This window comes from Haemaphysalis longicornis, unplaced genomic scaffold (assembly GCF_048455015.1).
Source record: "Haemaphysalis longicornis isolate Haplotype H1 unplaced genomic scaffold, Haemaphysalis longicornis Haplotype H1 scaffold_10, whole genome shotgun sequence".
NCBI classification, from domain to species: Eukaryota; Metazoa; Arthropoda; class Arachnida; order Ixodida; family Ixodidae; genus Haemaphysalis; species Haemaphysalis longicornis.
Window position 1 is genome coordinate 91,400,514 of NW_027526204.1, and position 18,762 is coordinate 91,419,275.

At 47.5% G+C, this 18,762-nt stretch overlaps 1 pseudogene; it reads right to left on the reverse strand.

The window, feature by feature from the left end:
* Positions 1-3,879: 3,879 nt before the first annotated feature.
* LOC144159936 (RILP-like protein homolog) lies at positions 3,880-12,467 on the reverse strand (annotated as a pseudogene).
* Positions 12,468-18,762: the final 6,295 nt, after the last annotated feature.

An 18,762-nucleotide genomic window follows, 5' to 3' on the forward strand; every position in this document is an offset into this window, starting at 1 on the left:
ACATCAAAAGCTTTAGCAAAATCAATACAGATTACATCAGCCTGTTGGCGATCGTCTATAGCCGAGCTGAAATCATGAATTGTTTGAATGAATTGCGTCACTGTGGACTTGCCACTTCTAAATCCATGCTGACACTCATTAAGTAATTGATTGACCTCTAAGTGAACCATGATATGCTTTGCTATAATATGGTCTATAACTTTGTAGCAAACAGACGTCAGTGACACAGGACGATAGTTGCTAATAATCATTCGGTTGCCGGCTTTAAACAAAGGTATGATAATTGCGCAGAGCCAGTCCTGTGGAATATAGTTAGTTGCTAAAGATTTTCTGAAGACAATAACGAGGAAGAACGATACCAATTCTGGGTATCTTTTCAGAAATGCAGTTGGTATTTTGTCCGGGCCGCTAGCCTTCTTCGCATCCAGATTTAGCAACCGAGAATGCGCATGAATAATGCAAGTTGCTATCACCGTGCACATCCGATGGCGTCGTGAACACCGACTGAAACTCGTCTGCTATCTCAATCTTTTGCGTCACTGTCTTATCTTTTCCGCCGCTCATATAAAGCCAGAATTTTGAGGCGCACTCTTAAGAATTTTGCAAGGGTATGTTTGAAAAACATACTCTGATTCGGACAAGGCTTCTTTTAGGGTTTTACGAGCTTGAGATAATTCGGTACTGTTCTTGCTTTTTTTCGTAGTCTTAATTTTTTTTCATAAAATTATATTCCTGGTTATCCACGGGCTATGTTGTTTTACCTTTCTAAGACGAGATGGGATGAATCTATGCACACAGGTGTCCACGATTGCCTTAAATTGATTCCACAATGTCTCAACGAACTCGTATTCTGAGGTGAACTGAAATTTGTCGAAGGCGACTTTAAGAAATCTAAAATAGAAGTGTCTTCTGCTTCCGCAAAATTTTTAACTTTTACACCAGAAACAAACTTTGGACAACCACTTTTCTCTGTGCTAACGTTGACAACAACTAGCCGGTGATCTGATATGCCCTCTTCCACTGACACCATCTAGTCATCCAACTGGCTTGATAAGAACACACGATCGATCACTGACTTGGTTTCAGTAGTTATTCTAGTGGCTTCCTTCCCGATTTGTGTAAGATTGTGTGAAAACAATATCTTTAATAATATTATCTCCGCCTAATATTTCGGTATTACCAGGCGTCAAGGTTTTCCGGTTAATATGGGGAAGGTTAAAATCACCAGCCATTGTCCCAAAGAAAAGTATTAGTTCATCTAAACATTCAGGCGAAAAAAAACAGCTTCAATTAGGTACACTACATTTTCGTAAGTTATCTTACACCATACGGACTCCTGTAACGTGCATTGAATTAGTGTTGAGCGAATTGAATATTTCACGACAATCGCAAAGCCACCCCCTCGGGAATCTCGATCCCACCTGAACATAGTGTAGCCCACTGGAACAATGCAGTCGCTTAATACAGGGCTGCTGAGCCATGTTTCTGTTATGATTACCACGTCAGGAGACCGTGATAATATCAAACACTCTACATCAGTTACTTTGTTTGCAATGCTACGAGCATTCAACAGTATGATAGTTAGCTATGCTGATGACGGAGTTGCACCAGGAGGACTCTGGGGGGCGTTAGATTCATTTGATGCCTCTAGTGCGTTATCTCGATCACCCATTCCCGCTTGTTCTGCAAATAGAAACGTTTCTTCAGCTTATGGTCTCAGCCATAAAGCCTGCTATCTACTTTAAGTTTATCGTGAACCAGCGTTGTTTTTCCCATGAGCCTTACCTGCTGCCGCACTATCCCACAGTTTCTTCCGTGCTTCTACGGTTTCTTGGGCATAATCGTTGCTCACGCAAATCGAACTCCCTTTCAGTTTGCCACAGTTCTTCATTACGCATTTCTCTTTGAAATCATGAAATTTTATTTCAGGCCTTATTTTTCCCGATTGTTCTCTGCCAATTCGATGGATACTCTCGTTTATTATGGCGTCGACTCCGACTATTTTGTGAAACACGTTTTTGACAACAGACGCCATTAAGTCGGTCTGTTTCAGATTTTTGCTCAGGGATGCCGAAAACTAAAAGGTTATTTCTTCAACTTCGGTTTTGATATTCAACAAGATGTTCTCCCTGCCGCTGCACGACAGGCTAGGTATTGAATCCGTACGTTCATTTCTTGAATTAGCGCAAGAGATTGGGTAAGTTTGGCGGTCTTAGCATTTAAAGCTGCTATATCTGCCTTAATTGCTTTAGTCGCGTCGCTGGCTTCCTTTTGATTTTTTAGGATTTGCTCCAGCATTTCCTTAGTATCTGGTCCCGGGTTTTCCTCTATGTCACTCGACATCAACAGGCACAAAATTACAGACCAACAATCAACCGCAATAGCACAGCACGTTCATGGGCACGGCCGAACCAACAAAAATCAATTATCACTACGGTAAGTAACAAGGCCATACCGGGATACATTCAGTGCCGTACATTCCGCTAGACCCTTCCTTGTTTTGGGGTGACAATGCAATAGTGGTATTCGTAGTTTCGAAAAGATGACGCAAGTGGTTTTGTCTCCATTGAATTGCAAACCGTTTTGATTCACCAACCTCGACAGACTATTCCCTCCCAGTTGGACCTGTCTCTCGCAATTGTACCAATTGGAAGACTTGAAACATGTCTGCACGTCGTCCACAGAATAAAAAAGTGAGTGGGGTAGAACATTATTTAAACTATTCATTTTAATATAAAATGTGTGCAACTCAGAACACCTCATTGCGGCACACCATTTTCTGGGGGGAACACATATTGCCGCATTGATGTAATAAAAAGCTGACTGGAAAGCCTATGTGATAACATCTGGCTTGATGTTTTTGTTGTGCATTCACCGCAGTCGCATACATACCAGGGTTTACGCCAGGTGGACAGTTCAGGATTAATTTTAACCACCATGGAGCTTCAATGTGCGCTGACATCAACAGGCGGGTGTTCTCGTTTCTCGTCATTATCGGGAAAATGGCCGCCATGGCAGGTTCGAACGTGTGTGATACGGGTTAGCAGCCCAACGTGTAGCCACTGATCCACTATGGCGAGCCCGCTGAGCATGAAATTGGCAGGTGGGCTCTCAGCCTAGACTTAGGTTTTTTTTACGGGGGAAAAGTAAACTCAGATTTCGCCGTAATAAGGGGTTCCCAAGTATAAATTATTCCGCAGCACATTTATCGGCAGCCCTTCATTACGGCATGCCTCATAGCCCATAGCTCATACATAGCTCACCCTTTAATGAAACTTCGTGCTATAAAGCCTCAAGTTGTACAATGCCCAGCAAAATGCTAGAGATTATACGAGTTCTATACTGACGTGCTGAATCTCATTGAGAAGTTTTGAAAATCGAGGAGCGGGCGACGTAGAGAGAGGACAAAACCTAATGATGATGGCACGCGCCACTCGTTCCCCCCATACCTGCAGTTCACGCCAGGTTCGTCGACCTCTTCTTGTCCGCGTCGCTTTAAATATGTAACAGGCTCCGGGCCGGCCAGATATGAAGCAACAGGTTGCAGCTGGGTGACGCATCTTAACATTAGACCAGGACTTCTTGGGTCTCGAAATTGAATTAGAACAATGCACTGCAACAGAAAGCGCCCAGTGTGCCGCTGGTGTTTTGGCCAGTGGACACCCGCTGGTCATGGAATGTGTCATACACAAGCACTTCTCAGCAGCGCGAGGAGAAGAGCTTCGCGGTGTCACACCAGGAGTGCAGAGTCCGGAGGGGAAAAGGAAGGGAAGGCTGTGGCAAATTCGAAGAAGGGTGCGATATCAATGAGCCACTGGGGTGGCGGGCCTTGGGCGAGCAGTCCCTTCAGAAGGCTCCCCGCCAGGCCACTCAGCGGCGTCATCCAGGCTTTACGCGGTGCCACAGGGTGCTGAGAAAACTGAAACGTTCGGGCAAGATCTCTGAGCGGCGATCCTCCCTGGGCACGTGCAGGTTGTTCATCACGTACTGGAACAATTTCCGGATGTCCGAGGAGCTTCCGATGGAAACACGCTTCTCCTCAGGCTGTTGGTTGATGGGTCCCTGGACGGGCAGGTCTTCATCCTTCACTGGCCTCGGCAGGTCGGCCGGCCTGGTCAGAAGCGAGGTTGCCTCAAGAGCTCACTGTACAGGGCTGGCTCGTCTTCGAGATCACTAACGCGTGCCTTGAGCTCGTTCCTCTCGAACAGAATGTGCTTCAGCTCGTCCAACGTGAAGCGCGGCTGGTTGGGGTCATCCAGATCGATCACGAACTTTACCTTCATCTCCGCACAGCGGGCGTCCTGAGCATGCAGCAGCAGGTCGTCGTGGTCCCGGATGGTTGTGCCCAGCAGCTCCTGCAGTGCCTGAAGCTGACCCTGCTGATCGTGCAGCAAAGCCTGGAGGTCTCCCCACTCGTCGCACAGCTGCCGCATCTGCTGCTGCAGCCGCCTATTCCGCCGAGCCTGCTCCTGGCTTGCCTTCTGGCTCGCTTCCAGCTGCTGCTGCAGCGACTCAGTGTCAGCAGCACTGGTGGCCATCTCCCTCTTGCACTGGCTCAGCTTGGAGTTTTCCTCCTGCAGCCGAGCGACAACGCTGCCGAGTTCCTTCATCTACTGCCACCAGACGTCCTCATACTGCTCCATCTCGTTTACAGGCCAGTTCCTCGACGCGTCTTTCTCGAAAACGTCGTGTTCTTCGTCTGTAAATTGTGGTTCATCTTTCAATCCTAGGTGTTCAATTTTCCAAAATGGCTTAGGCTGATGTGAGATTTCGTCCGTAGACACGTGGAAGGTCTTAACCTCTTCCACTCTGCCGCTGTTGTTAACCCTCAAGCTGTTCCCGTGTAAAGTCCATCCAACAGCAGTGTTCACAGCACTCAGCGATTCCTTCAGACGCTTGATATCTCCAGTGGCCAGCGTCCAGTAAAATTCTGCGCCAGTTAGTATATTAATGCCTGTGTCAGGATGGATGTCGAAGACGGCAACGTCAGCAAAGGAAAGTTGATCACCTTTTGTGTGTTGGAAAGCATGCTCCTCTATTAGATCGGAGAGGTCGTTACATATTTCTGGTACTTCCAGTGCCTCGATCTTCACTGGGCGGTTGTCGTACTGACTGTACAGCGTGACTCTCAGCTTTCGATATTGTTTTCTTTGAAACGAAGAATTTCCGATCCCGAAATGGTCAACAGTTTGTGTCCCATCGATTCAGCGTGCAGACCTCGTACTAGCGATTGTGTAATAAAGCTGCACTGGCTGCCTCCATCAAAAAAGATCAAAACGTTTAGTTCTTGTGCACTGGGCCTAAACAAGCGCTGTCTGCAGAATAACTGTTCGTTCTGTCTGGTCAGTCGCTGAGTTGGAAACAATGGTTACCTTATCTGGTGGCGCAAGTTTCAAGTTGCGGTCGCACATCCATGATATGTGGCGTCCCCCGCAGTTTACACACTGCAATCTTCGCGCCGTCCTGCAGTCTCTGGCGCGATGAAACGGTTTCGCGCAGAGGAAGCAGCGACCCAGTTTTTTTTAATTTGGCCCTTTTGTCACCAATCGCCATACGAGCATTTACTGGATGAAATTTTTTTTCTCTGTCGTTAGAGAATGATCGCATCATGCATGTAACCTCAACATTCTTTTGCCACGTGTTGAACCGTTCATCATGCATATCGCTAAGTACATGGTGCAAGTGATGCCGCTGAATCCTTACACACTGACAAACATGTCCTTGTTCTGGGTTTTTGGCACCCCTTTACAGTTGTGATTACAGCTTGCACCTCATTATATTCTCAACGATTTGCTATACTGTTTTAAGTTTATGAGGACTTTCTTTAGACTGCCCTGTCTATGAGTCACATCCTAATCCCGTTCTACACTTTCGCATGTACACAGAAGTGGGTATCCATTCTTCGCACTTGACCAAGGCCGGTCAAGACTGGACAATGTTGAAAGGAGGCCCTGACCGGTACGCATAAGGGTAGCACTCCCTGGGCCCTCCTACAACCTATACTCTGCATCACTGGATTTGTCCAGTGCTGAAAAAGACGAAGATGTGAGTCACCAATGTGCATATTTCAAGGCATAAACATCGGCTTCCTCAATATGAAAACGCCTCTCTCGCGGTTCGTGTCTACCCCTCGTCACGCACAGCATCTACGCCTCGCTGTCATTGAATGCGACGCACTCCTCGAAGGCGCCCACCGGTGGGACACACTAGAGCCTCGGCTGTGATTGGCATAGCCACGCTATAATGAAACGTCATAGTATGTACTGAACAATCGTTTGTCCTTACTCTGCAAGTAGAGATCTCGCCCCTTATAGCAAAGCCACAACACAGTAAATCCAACAAGACTGCCAGCTTCACTGGACTTTTCCCTCTTTCCGATGAAGGAAGGGCTCTAAAATTTCGCCCTTCAGTGCAGCTAGAAAACTCATGACGTAAGGCCAAAAGGAAAACTGCCAAGAAGAGTTAATGAGAGTGGGTTGACGGTCAATACTAAGATATATCAGCAGCAGTAAATGTCAAATGATTTAAACTGCAACGAAGGTACCTAGAGAACAAGGTGGTTGTGATCATGAATGACATGGAATCAGTAGTTGTCAAAAACTGAAAAATAAGCTTTACACGAAACATGATGATGATGATGATGATGGTTGGATGTTTATGGCGCAAGGCCAACTGGGGCAAAGAGCGCCAAAACAATGGTCATTAATGAGGGGTGAAACCTTAAACACTAAGTAAACTCAGCAAAAACAAAAGTAAAATCACAAAATGACAATGAGCATGACTGGTGTATAGGGCCAGATTTCATTATACATGATAGGAAATGAGGTTTAAAAACTTGACTTCTGGCAAAAACTCAAACACACGTTTCACGGAAACAATGGCATCATCACCTAGAAAATACGACGGATGTAGGGGAATATGTCTTCTGTAGAGTTCTCTGAAGTGTTTGTGTCGTGTTGTGTGAAGTGCCTTGCATGTGATTAGTATGTGCACTACGGATAGGGCCTCTCCGCACCTGCTGCACTGGGGTCTAGATGATCCCGTCAGCAGATACGAGTGCGTCGCATGGGTGTGCCCTATGCGCAGCCTACCCAAGGCGACTTCCGTGTGTCTGTTGTGTGCGTCAGTTGTGTATCGTCCCAAGTGTGGCTTTACTCCGTGTAGTTTGTTATCTGTCTGTTCATTCCACTGTGCTTGCCATTTCCTACGAAGGTGTTGTCGAATTAGTGGCTTAACGTCACTCTGTGGTAGCATTGTTATATCTATTGTGTTCCTTAGTGCAGCAACTGCGGCGTTCTCATCCGCAACCTCATTGCCAGCAATCCCAGCATGGCCTGGAACCCAGCACAACACCAGAACAAGTTTTTCGGCAGATATAGACATAATAGTGTTGAAAACCATATGGACAATTCTGTTTTTGCATGGCTTGTAAGATGTCAATGCGCGCACAACGCTCATAGAATCTGTATATATGAGGGACTTCGAGATTTTGTGTTCAAGAATGTGTTGCGCAATGAGTAAGATTCTTCTTCTTCAATTCAATGAGTCTTCTAGGAAGTATGATGGCTATACTGAAATATGTTGTCGGTAAAAATTTTCTGAAGTGTTTGCGTCGTGTTGTGTCGAGTACATTGTATTGACAATGTGGATTACTGATAGGCCCTCTACACACCTGTTCCATAGGGGTCTTATCGATCCCTGCAGCAGGTGAGTGCTATGCGAGTGTGGCCTACTAATAACCTTGCGAAGCAACTCCCGTGTGCCGGTACTGCGAATTCCGTTCTTCGTGATTAGTGTGGTTTCATTGCGTGCAGTTTGTTTTCTGTAGGATCACTCCAGTATTACTGCGAAGTTTTGCGATGTTGTTTGTAATTGTAGCATACGGTTACGTGTACTGTGTTCCTTAGTATAGCCTCAGCGGTACTTTCATATGCCATCTTATTGTTGGCTATCTCACAGTGACCTGGAGCCCAACAAAGAATCACAGATTTTAGGAATATGAAAACACTGTTCTCATAACAAGACTCGCGATGTAGTTTTTGGAAGACTCTGGATAATAACGCTCCCACTATTTTGAGTGAATCTATGCAAATGATAGATTTTGGAATGTGATATTCAACACTGTTGCTTGCAAGAACAAAAATGCTGTATGCCTCCGCTGTGTACATGCTGTTTACTTTCACGGTCCTAGAAACATTCTCTTGGAGTGAATCTATGTGCATGATAGACTTTGAAATGGGATATCCAACACTGTTGCTTGCAAGAATAAAAATTTCATATGCGTCCGCTGTGTACATGCTATTTACTTTCTAGGTACTAGAAACATTCTCTTTACGCAGACATTTCTCCTGCAGAAAGAGGAAGTGCAGCGCAATCACAGTTTTCGATAGCCTGTTTAAACGTTTGGGCAAAAGACCTGTCTTACGGCACAGGGCGAAGGTGTCATGGTGCGATATAATTAATAAAAGATGATTTGAAGGTGTCTCTAACAGAAAAATCAAGAAACCCCTCATCCTCTCTCGCACGCTGAGGAGGGAACAGTTTTAGATGGGCTATTTAAAAACAGCTTGGACGTGTATGCACCATTAGGAACATGTTTCAAATGATAGTTATCTATTCATGAGATTATAGATGCATATAACTAATGAAGACAAGTTTGCTGGTGCGCTAGGCACAGACTGTCGCATTCGGCGTACAGGCTTCGTACTGGACAGGTACTGGTAGCGCCATACAAAAGGCGAAGCCCCAAGTGCTGCCCTGGGTCGAGCATCTTTAGTGCGGTTTTTGTTGCTGCCCCATACGCTGCACTTCTAGAGTTCAATCGAGACACCACCGAGCTGGTAAATACCTGTAATAGAGTTGTTCGTTCACAACACAAAACTGAGGAAGAGAATTTTGAAAATTTGATTTTTATGAATTGTATATTCACAATGTTATTTAATATGGGGAACGAATGTAAGTTTTTCATCTAACTACACCTAAGCACTTGTGCTCCCTTTTTACTGCAATTTACCTCTCAAGTTCGCATAAACACTCAATGTAGCCACGAGAGGGAATACCAGTACTAAGTGTCACGCAATGGTATGTTGACCCGCCACCGATGACCTAGTAGTGAAGAGCACAAAACCTGGCCTAATTGCTATGGCCGTCTCTACATAAATCGCATCTCTCCCAATGCATACTTTCGCCATCAGTCGTGGTTCGGTCGCCTGTCCTGCCGTGACGCGGCGTAACACCTTTAGTGCAGGGTTCGGGAAAGTTGCCATCCCAGTCACAGTAGCCCACCCCTTAAGGGCGTTGCACCCCCGGGCTCGGGCTGCCGGGGACTCCTGTCGTCTCGTAGTCACGGTACGAACACCGGGACATTCGTTTTCGAAAGCCTCGCGCTGAAACGTAACGCGCACTAAAAGAACAATCCCGAACAATCGTATTCCAAACCATAGTGCTGAAACGTTTCATCTTCATGAACAAAAGCACGTACTAAAAAAACAGATTGGGACACTTGTTTCCAAATTCCTCGCACTAGAATGCATGCTGCGGCGTGTGGCACGAACGCAACTTAGGGCCAGTCTGTCTCATTTATTGCTTAACTCGGTTCAGCGCGACACAGGCCGCCACTACCTTAGGAAGCCTACTATTGCTTCTCCCACTGTCGCTTTCCCAGTGCCCAATCAGAGCGCCCCGTGTGGCAAAAGAGAGACTTACAATCTATATACACTAAGCTTCTCCTCTCTCCAAGTTTTTCAATATATATCTGTAGGTTATCATTTATTCTGTGATTGCTTCTCCCAACGGCGCTTCCCTGGTTCTCAATCAGAGCACGTTGTGTCGCAATAGACAGACCTACAATCTTTTATACACATATACAATATGCATCGCCCCGTCCCCCGGTTTATGAATACAATCTGCCAATACATAATTTCACCAACAGTCTTGGTGCGGTCCTCTTTCAATGCATAGTGTCACCATCAGTGGTGGTTCGGTCATCTGTCCTGCCATGACGCAACTTAACATTTTTATTGCAGGGTGCGGGGAAATCCCCATCACAGTCAGCTGCACACCCTTTCGGGGCGTAGCACCTCCGGGGCTCGGGCTCTCGGTGCATCTTGTCGTCTCATATAGTCACGGTACTACACACCGGGGCATTCGTTACCGAAAGCATCGCGCTAAAACGTAACGCGTACAAAAACAACACTCCCGGACACGTATTCTAAGGCATCGCGCTAGAACGTTTCATCCCCATGGACAAAAACGTGTACTTGAAGAAAACACTCGGACACTCGTTTCTCAAAGCCCCGCACTAGAACGCATGCTGCGGTGTGTGGCACAAAGACAACTTACAGCCATTCTGTCTCATTTATTTGCTTAAACCTGGTTCACCCCAAAAGAGGGCGCCACTACTTCAGGAAGCTTGCGGTTGCTTCTCCCACCGGCGCTTCTTCAGAGCTCAATCAGTGCAACCCGTGTTGACAGAAAATATTCGAATGCACTTATACACTGTATGCTTCGCCGCTCTCCAGGTTTCACGTTAGTGGAGATGACCCGGGATTTTTTTGGACGGCACTCAGCCCTCGTGGGTGCGCAGGCTGTGTCGCGCAGCCCCAGCACTGCCGCGACCACAACTCGACCAAGTCCCTGACCAAGCTGTGACCAGACAATACGAGACGTGACAAGCAAGATGACTCTTCCCCAGCACTTTCATTCGATGGTTCCAGCTATCTTCGACATTTGGTCACTGCCGTGACGATGTTACTGTAACTGGAGAGCCATCACGAACCATTTACTTACAGCCGTGGCGGCGGAATCCCCTCGCCTTACCTCTCCGTAATCCTGCTCTGTTGCAACTTCCGCCGGGCGGTCGCTTTCTACCGCGTGGCTATGTAACGATATCGACAAAAAGCTCTAAGTGTCGCGCAGCCCTTTTCAATGACGACGACGGAGTCGGCAGAACGCAATCTGACTGAAACTGGGACAGCACGCAGCCTGGCTGAAACTGGTACAGCCATTTGTACATAGCGTATTTTCTGGTCTATAAGTCGCACTTTCGTATAAGTCGCACCCCCGTTAAAACTGCAGTTTTTCCGAACAAAAACGTCACACCGGTGTATAAGACGCACCAGTGTACAAAACGCACTTGTTATTCAGGTAAACTCATAGTTGATCAGTTCTTAATGTTGCTCCTTTCAGGGAAAGAGTTGTAATAATAGGAACCTGAAGTGTGTTTTTGTGTGGTTGTCCGAAACCCCACTAATCTCTAGTTGGAGTGTGCCATTCAAAATGTATCCGTGCATGGCGTGAGTGGCCTATTCGTAATCTGCAAATAGATACTTCACAATGTGTGGTTTTATTGTATGTAAGTACACATGGTTGCGGTGGCCGCCTCCTCTGAACGCATTCCCTGGGAAGCAGTGTAAGACGCATGCATCTACCGTAGAAAGTCTAGACAGAACTAACTTTTCACTTAAGGTTTCCTGATACACACACATGGCATGTACTTACAGAAGGTGTTTAGGCAAAACTATCGAAGCCTTCTTCCTGTGACTTCCTAGCAAATAATTCATTCATTTAGATCACAGAGCTGTGTCAATGTGCGCTGACATCCCGCAGCCCACAGGCACCTTTTTCAGCGCGGACGAAACACGGCCGCCATATACCAAATAAATTCCATACATAAGTCGCACCCGTGGATAACACCCACCAACAAAAATTTCAGAAACAAATCGCGACGACTTTTACGCCGGCAAATACGGTAGAAAAAAATCTCTAACTAGATCAATTCACCATCAACCATGGAACGTGTCGTCTGCCCTGCCGCCACATATAATTTGTGTGGACAACAAGGGTTAGCAGTACCTTTGTGTTTATTTCCACAAAAGTATGTAGAACCAATGAGTACCAAGACTATCAGGTGGGCCTTCAATGCAAGTTTGTGCTTGAAATGTATACGTGATGAGGATGGTGTTGCCTAAAAAATGGTATATATTGGTGTAGATGGCCCGTATATTAAAACATGAAGATTCTCGTGATGGCAGACGAAGAGGACCATGGTTAACACGTGAGAGCACCCGGAGCCTTAGTGTCTTGAGCTAGTGGGGCTCCCTGACGGGCACACATAAATCATCAGAAACTCCCTCAAGAACCAGGCGGTCTGAAGTCACGCCCTGTACGATATAGGTTTTAAACTTATATCTTCAAGATACGTGAAGGCATTTGTAAGTGAAGATTGGTCCATCTCCCAAGAATAGTGAAGGGTGCAGGGAAATGTTGCATGTGCAGATTTTTGGGAAGTGTTTTCTGGCAGCATTGCAGGATGTGAACCCAACTATCAGATGGAGCACGGAGAGCCGTTCCCCACACTTGTCACAAACTAGTGGGAGTGTTTGCGTCCGTCGCGTGAGTAGCCTATTCCTAGTCTGCAAATAGATACTTCACAGAATCTTTTGTTTCTCAATGAGGTACTTACCCATGTGTGGTTTCATTGTATGTAGCTTATGTGATTCTTTGCTCCATTCCTCCTGCCACAGTTCACGGAATCTCTGTTGTATACGAGGTTTAATATCTAAGTACGGCACCAGAGGTTCATCCACGACACCGCGAACAGCTGCCACAGCAGCATGTGAATCTACTGCCATCGGCTGGTGCTATCAAACATGCTATCACTACTCGAGGATCCTTTTGTAGCATTCTAAACGGGGCAACCAGTGAGTGAAAAAAATACTATTTCCATTCATGCAATTACAGTTTAAGGAGCCTTAGTAATAACGTTGTGGAGAAGCTTTGGAGCAGGCTTGCAGAGACAAATCGCGAATTTTGAAGCAGTGAAACTTAAGACGTTATTTCCGGAAACCCATATTTATTTGTAGTATCTTATTCCTGAAAACACAAAAAAATCAATTTGCTTCAATTCAACATTCAGTACTGAACCACCCACGCCTCTAAATTGCACAAACTTGTTTCCGTTATTAAACTGGACAGCTAAAAGAGCAAAAACTAAAAATAAGTGACGTTTCGACCTAAACAAGGGTACAGTTGAGAAACATAAAAATAAATGGTCGTATTATTACAACTCTGCCCGTGAAAGGAGACAAAATTAAACATGAGCAATATACTCATTTTCAATAAAAATACTCAACCAGTTGACAACGTTTTCTCCTTATCATTACAACATCGCAGCTTAACTTGACAGCAGTCACAAATAACACGAACTGCGCAACTTCAATTCAACTTTCAGTACTGAACCATCCGCACCTAAAAATTGCACAAAGTTGTTTCCGTTATTAAACGGGAGAGCTAACCGAGCGAAAACTGCGGATCAGTGGGGTTTCGAACAACTGCGCAATGATACACTTCGGAAAATTAAGAATAAATGTTCCTATTATTTCAACGTTGTCCCTGAAAGGAAAAACATTAACAACGTTTTGTTCACATTATTACAACACAGTTTAGCGTGACAGCTGTGAAGAATAACACGAACTGCGCACAGGCTACGCACAGGCCCCTCATACTACACAGATTTCACATGCGTCAGACCAAAGGACACCCGCGAGGACATAAACGAGTAATAAAATAGCACCGCGTTTCCACGGTTATAACTACAGCCATGTTGTCAAAAGAGGAAATATGATATTGTATCCCCCCCCTTCACCATATAATCCAGGCGCCTACTTCCAAACATTCCTGTGAACTACGTAGTGACCGGGGGGCAGATCTTGCAGCATAAAGTTTCTTTTATTGCATACAAACAGCCTGCTTGCTGGTGGGAAGGGTGCGTGCTGCAGAAAAAAATATTGCTGCATGGCAGCCGATTCTGTCCGTTTGATTACTTGCAGATATCTTCTGGGATATCAGAAGCTCCCCTCTCACTGGTGGCAGGAGCGGCGCCTGTAATCTCCGTTCACGGAGCATGGCAGCATCTCACCGTGCAAAAGCGAGCGCACTCGGGACAAAGATATTGTCCCGAACCATGTGTTGGGTTTGTTGATGTTTTGTTTTTGCCGACCGGCTGCGCCAGGCTATATTTGTGTTTTCCGTGGGCCAAGTGAAGCGCATGTTTTATTCTTTATACCGCACGTGATATCTCCTTTCATAGAAAACAAGGTTCTGGATGCAATTAGACTGTTCGAGTATCCCTCGCGCCGAGAGATAAACGACCGCAGAGCAGACGCCGCGGCATTCCACTCGCCAACACCAGTCTGCCCACGTCGCTTTGTTGAGTGCTGTGTCACCACCTGTGTGTTCTTTTAGTTGTTAGGGGAGCACAAGTTCACTCTAAAAAAATTGTTTTCTTTGAAGAAAACTGCGTCGTCTTTGGCTAAAGACTTCGGGTGAAGGTGCTGGGTACGAAGCCTTTATGCTCCGAACAACCTCTAGAAGCCACCGAGCCAGTCCAGCTAGAGCCAGCCGCCGACTGCAAGGTCTCCCTCCCGAGTTTGGCCTCCTGCCAGACAGACCCAAACTAACGACTGCTGCAACCACCACCATGGTGCAAGAACCAACGTCACCAATAGTCCTGCATCAGCCACAGGAACCGCAATCATTCGAAGGAGCCCCTGCTGAAGACCCAGAAGAATGGTTAAATGTGGGACGAGGAAGAAACGTACCGGCATGTTTGCTTTTACTTGGAAGATTCAGCTTGAACTTGGTTCGAGACCCACGAGAGAGAGAGCTCTTTGACCAACTGGGCTCAATTGAAAAGCGAGTTCCTGGAGACCTTTACTACCGTGGTGAGAAAAGAACGCGCTGCGCGTTTGCTTGAAACTCGATAACAGCACCCGAACGAAAGAGTCATGATCGTTGTCGAGAAGATGAAGCGACGTTTTTGCGGAGTGGACACAGAAATGACAGGGGAAAAGAAACAGGTTTCTGGTGCGAGTGGTAAAGCAAGAGCTCTTCGCGTGCCTTTTTCGCAACCCCCCACCCGCCCAAGACTGTGTCCGAATTCGCGTCTGAGGCCGAAGCGAAGGAGAAGATGCTCGAAATCCGAACGAGGCAGTACAACCTCCCAGTCAATGCGCTGGTTTTGGAGGTGAGCGGAGACGGGGCTATTAGATCCGGTACACTACGCGAGACAAACCGTGCAGTCGTCAGGGAAGAACTGCGGAAACTGCCTCTATGAGAGATGTAATCCGGGAAGAAATTCAACCAGCTTTGGGTACTCCTACGCCATCCGAAGTACCCCGCAAACCACAAGCTATGATCTACTCCGCAGCTGTTCGTCCAGCCTGCCCTGCTACAACTTGTCGTCAAGAAGTCCCACCGTACCGCCATCCACTGTCAGCCTCCTCACACCCGGCAGCTTAACACTATACGCCGAGGAAGACGGACGTATGGCGAACGGCCGATAATCATCCGCTGTGCTACCACTGCGGACAGGCCGACCACATCTAACGTCGCTACCTTTACAAGACGCTCGGTTTGCGATGATTCACCGTTGACGCGACACGCCCACGACCGAGCCAGTGCCCTACTGAGGTCGTCGAATACCTGTCCAATACCAACCAAGGACCATCCCGGCCCGCTTCAACCGTTCACGTCGCCCTGCCCATACCGATCGCAAGCCATAGAAGCAACGCAAACTTCATGTGTGGGAGTTCCCCAATCCTACGTAAAGGAATCTAAAAGCAGCAACTTCTGAAAGTGAAGTTGCACACGGGCGGAAAAACGAAAACTCTCCTACGTCGAATGGGCGCACCGCACACCGTGCCCGCAGCCTGAAGACCCGATCAAACCTTCACGTGACTCCGGAACACGACGACAGCCCAACAGTGCCACGCATACTGGACATGACCGGGCCTGCTAGTGAGAAGCCGATTACCACAACGACGCACGGTTTCCGACCGAAAACACGGAACTCCAGGAAGCCGGTGTCCAACGTCCAGTTGTGCATCAACGGCTTTGATGTAGTCGCCCTCGTAGAGACCGGAGCCGACTACTCAGTAATGAGCGGAACATTTGCGTCTAAGCTGAAGAACGTTGCGACCAGATGGGACGGTGCGACATACCCACAGCAGGAGGCCATCGCGTAACACCCAGTGGAACGTCCACATACGCGCAAACATAGACGGCACCACGTACCCAGCCGCGTTCGTCATGTTGCCCAGCTCCTCCCGCGACGCAATCTTGGAATGGACTTTGTGTCGGATAGCGGTGCAATAATTGATGTAAAGAACGAGTCGGCAACTTTTTCGTCTGATAACTCTATGACGCCGAAACCGAACCTGAAACACCGTGCGGCTGTACGGATCGCTGATGATCACGTCACCTTGCCGCCCCGCACAAGCTTGATAATCACCGTCTACTGTGCAGATGCTGCTCCTGACGTCGACGATATTGTAGAGAGACCAAAGGTTGCTTCTCGACCCCGGTGTGTCTCTCGCAAGAGGCAGTGCGCTCTTTCAGCAACGCCAACCCCACGTTTTGGTCACTAATTTCACCAAGGAGCACCTGCTTTCAACAAGGAATCTCCTATTGCGTTCCTCGAAGAAACACAAGAAGCACGTGACGTGATCACGGTCGCCGACTTTTAACGTGCATTCGAAGATACCTTCAAGCATCCGCATCTTTTCGACCTGAATCTGACGTTACCGGAAGAAGAACGCAACAAATTACTGGCATTGCTGCGTCCCTACAGCGAATTTTTTCTTCGAACTCAAAATTGCGTCAGACACCTCCAGCGAAGCAACTAATTATAACCGAAGATGAAGCCCGACCTACCCAACAGTAACCGTATTGCTTGTCTTCACACGAGCGGAAAGCCATCCGGACACAAGTGGACGACATGCTGAGTGACGACATTATGCAGCCATCGAAAAGCCCCTGGGCTGCGACGTTTGCACTTGTGAAGAAAAAAGACGGCACATTAAGGTTTTGCGTTTGACTACCGGCGACTGAACAAAATCACCAAAACAGTAGTGTACCCCTGCACGAATAAACCACAACCTCAACCACCTCTGTCACACGAAGTACTTCTCTTCGATGGATCTAAATACATGCTACTGGCAAAAAGAAGTGGACGAGAGAGACCAAGACTGGATTTATAACCTTGGATGGCCTATACAAGTTTAAGGTGATGCCGTTAGGGCTGTGCACGGCACCAGCAAAGTTTCGAAGGGTCATGGACTCCGTGCAAGCAGACTTGAAGTGGCACACCTGCCTCGTATACCTCGACGACGTTGCGGAATTCTCCCGGACTTTCGACGAACACCTTACAAGGTTGGAATCTCTAGTCAAGGCCATTCGCACGTCGGGATTAAAGCTGAAGCCTGAAAGTGCCGAACACGTACCAAGGGCTGAAGTTTTTGGGCCCCGTCTGCAACGCCTGCCTGCCTGACCCAGAGTCCTACCTGACCCGGCAAAAATTCAGCGATAGCGAAATTCCCAAGACCGCGAGACAAGAAGCGCGTGTGAAGATTTCTCGGACTATGCGCGGGCTACTGGCATTTCGTCGTAAACTTCGCACGCATAGCACAGCCACCCACACGCTTGGCGAAATATATCACCCCTTTCAGCTTGGAAAGCGCCCAAGAGGAAGTATTCTAGTTGCAACAACGCCTGAGAAGCCCGTCTGTGCTCACTCATTTCAACGAAAACGCCAAAACAAATTCATACGGACGCCAGTGATATAGGCTTGGGGGCCATCCTCATCCAAAAGCAAAGCTATTGAAGGACCCCTCTGGCCGTCTGGAAGGCGCTGAAGTCATCAACGAGAGCTGAAGTGCTCACACTGGCTCCAGCTTTTATGACCATTTTTGCAGTGCTAATTATTAGTTATCGCCGCATAACTATTACTAATGTGTCCTTGAAGCTACGAGTCATCAACCAGTACCAGTCGCTAACAAAAGGTACGTTTTTTTGGGGGACTTTTCTGGTGAGGCCCGGTGGCGCTCCGCCAAGCCTAATTGAACAGCTGGAGTCCACAGCTAGCTAGGCCTAACCTCGGAGAGGAAAGGCCGTCGTCATCGGGTGGCGGCTGTACAAACATGACGACCGATATAGAGACGTCCATTGATCGGGAACAGGCGAATTCCGGCGTTAGCCAGATGTGGATTGAAGTTGAAGGGGAAGAGCTTTCTTCCGAGGAATTCAATGACGGTGCGGGCTGGTCGCAAGCGGGCCAGCGTTTAAAGGCCCCAGCCGGCAAGGTCACTGCCCCTCGTCACTAGAGGCCTACAAGAAAAAACTTCGCCAGGAATGTGAAAGCTTTGGTGACGAGGGCAGCAAGGATGCCGGACATTCTACCGAGGGAGGAGACCAAGGTGGTGGTTTGGGGAGGCCTTAACATCGCGAGCACTCAGAGCACCATCGTGGCATGGGCATTCATGGCGGCGGCGAATGTATCAAGGGAGAACGGGGCAGCGAACACCTTCTGCCCCAATTTACAACAAAACATGGCGGTGAGTACGCCCAACGTGGACAGGTTCCCTCGCAGTGTGCGCCCTGATAAAGTTTTTAAGGAGTGTGGTCAGGGTCTACGATTTAACTTTGAATTGCCCAGAGATCGAGTGCTCCAGTTTTATATTTAGGGCTGACTTTCAGGGAAGGGCACGTGTGCTTTAAGTATTCTCCGAGGTCTGTTAAAGCCCTTTGACTCTTTGAGTCGGCACATTCAAAAGTGGTGAAGCAAAGCATTGCCCTTTCCTGCCTGAAATCTCCCGTATCCAAATCCGGCGAGCATTCAATGGCCACCACCGTCGTAGAGCAGGTGGAGATTTTAAAAAATCTGGGTACCCTGATCATATCGTTTCCAGGGCCAGTGAAAAGCTG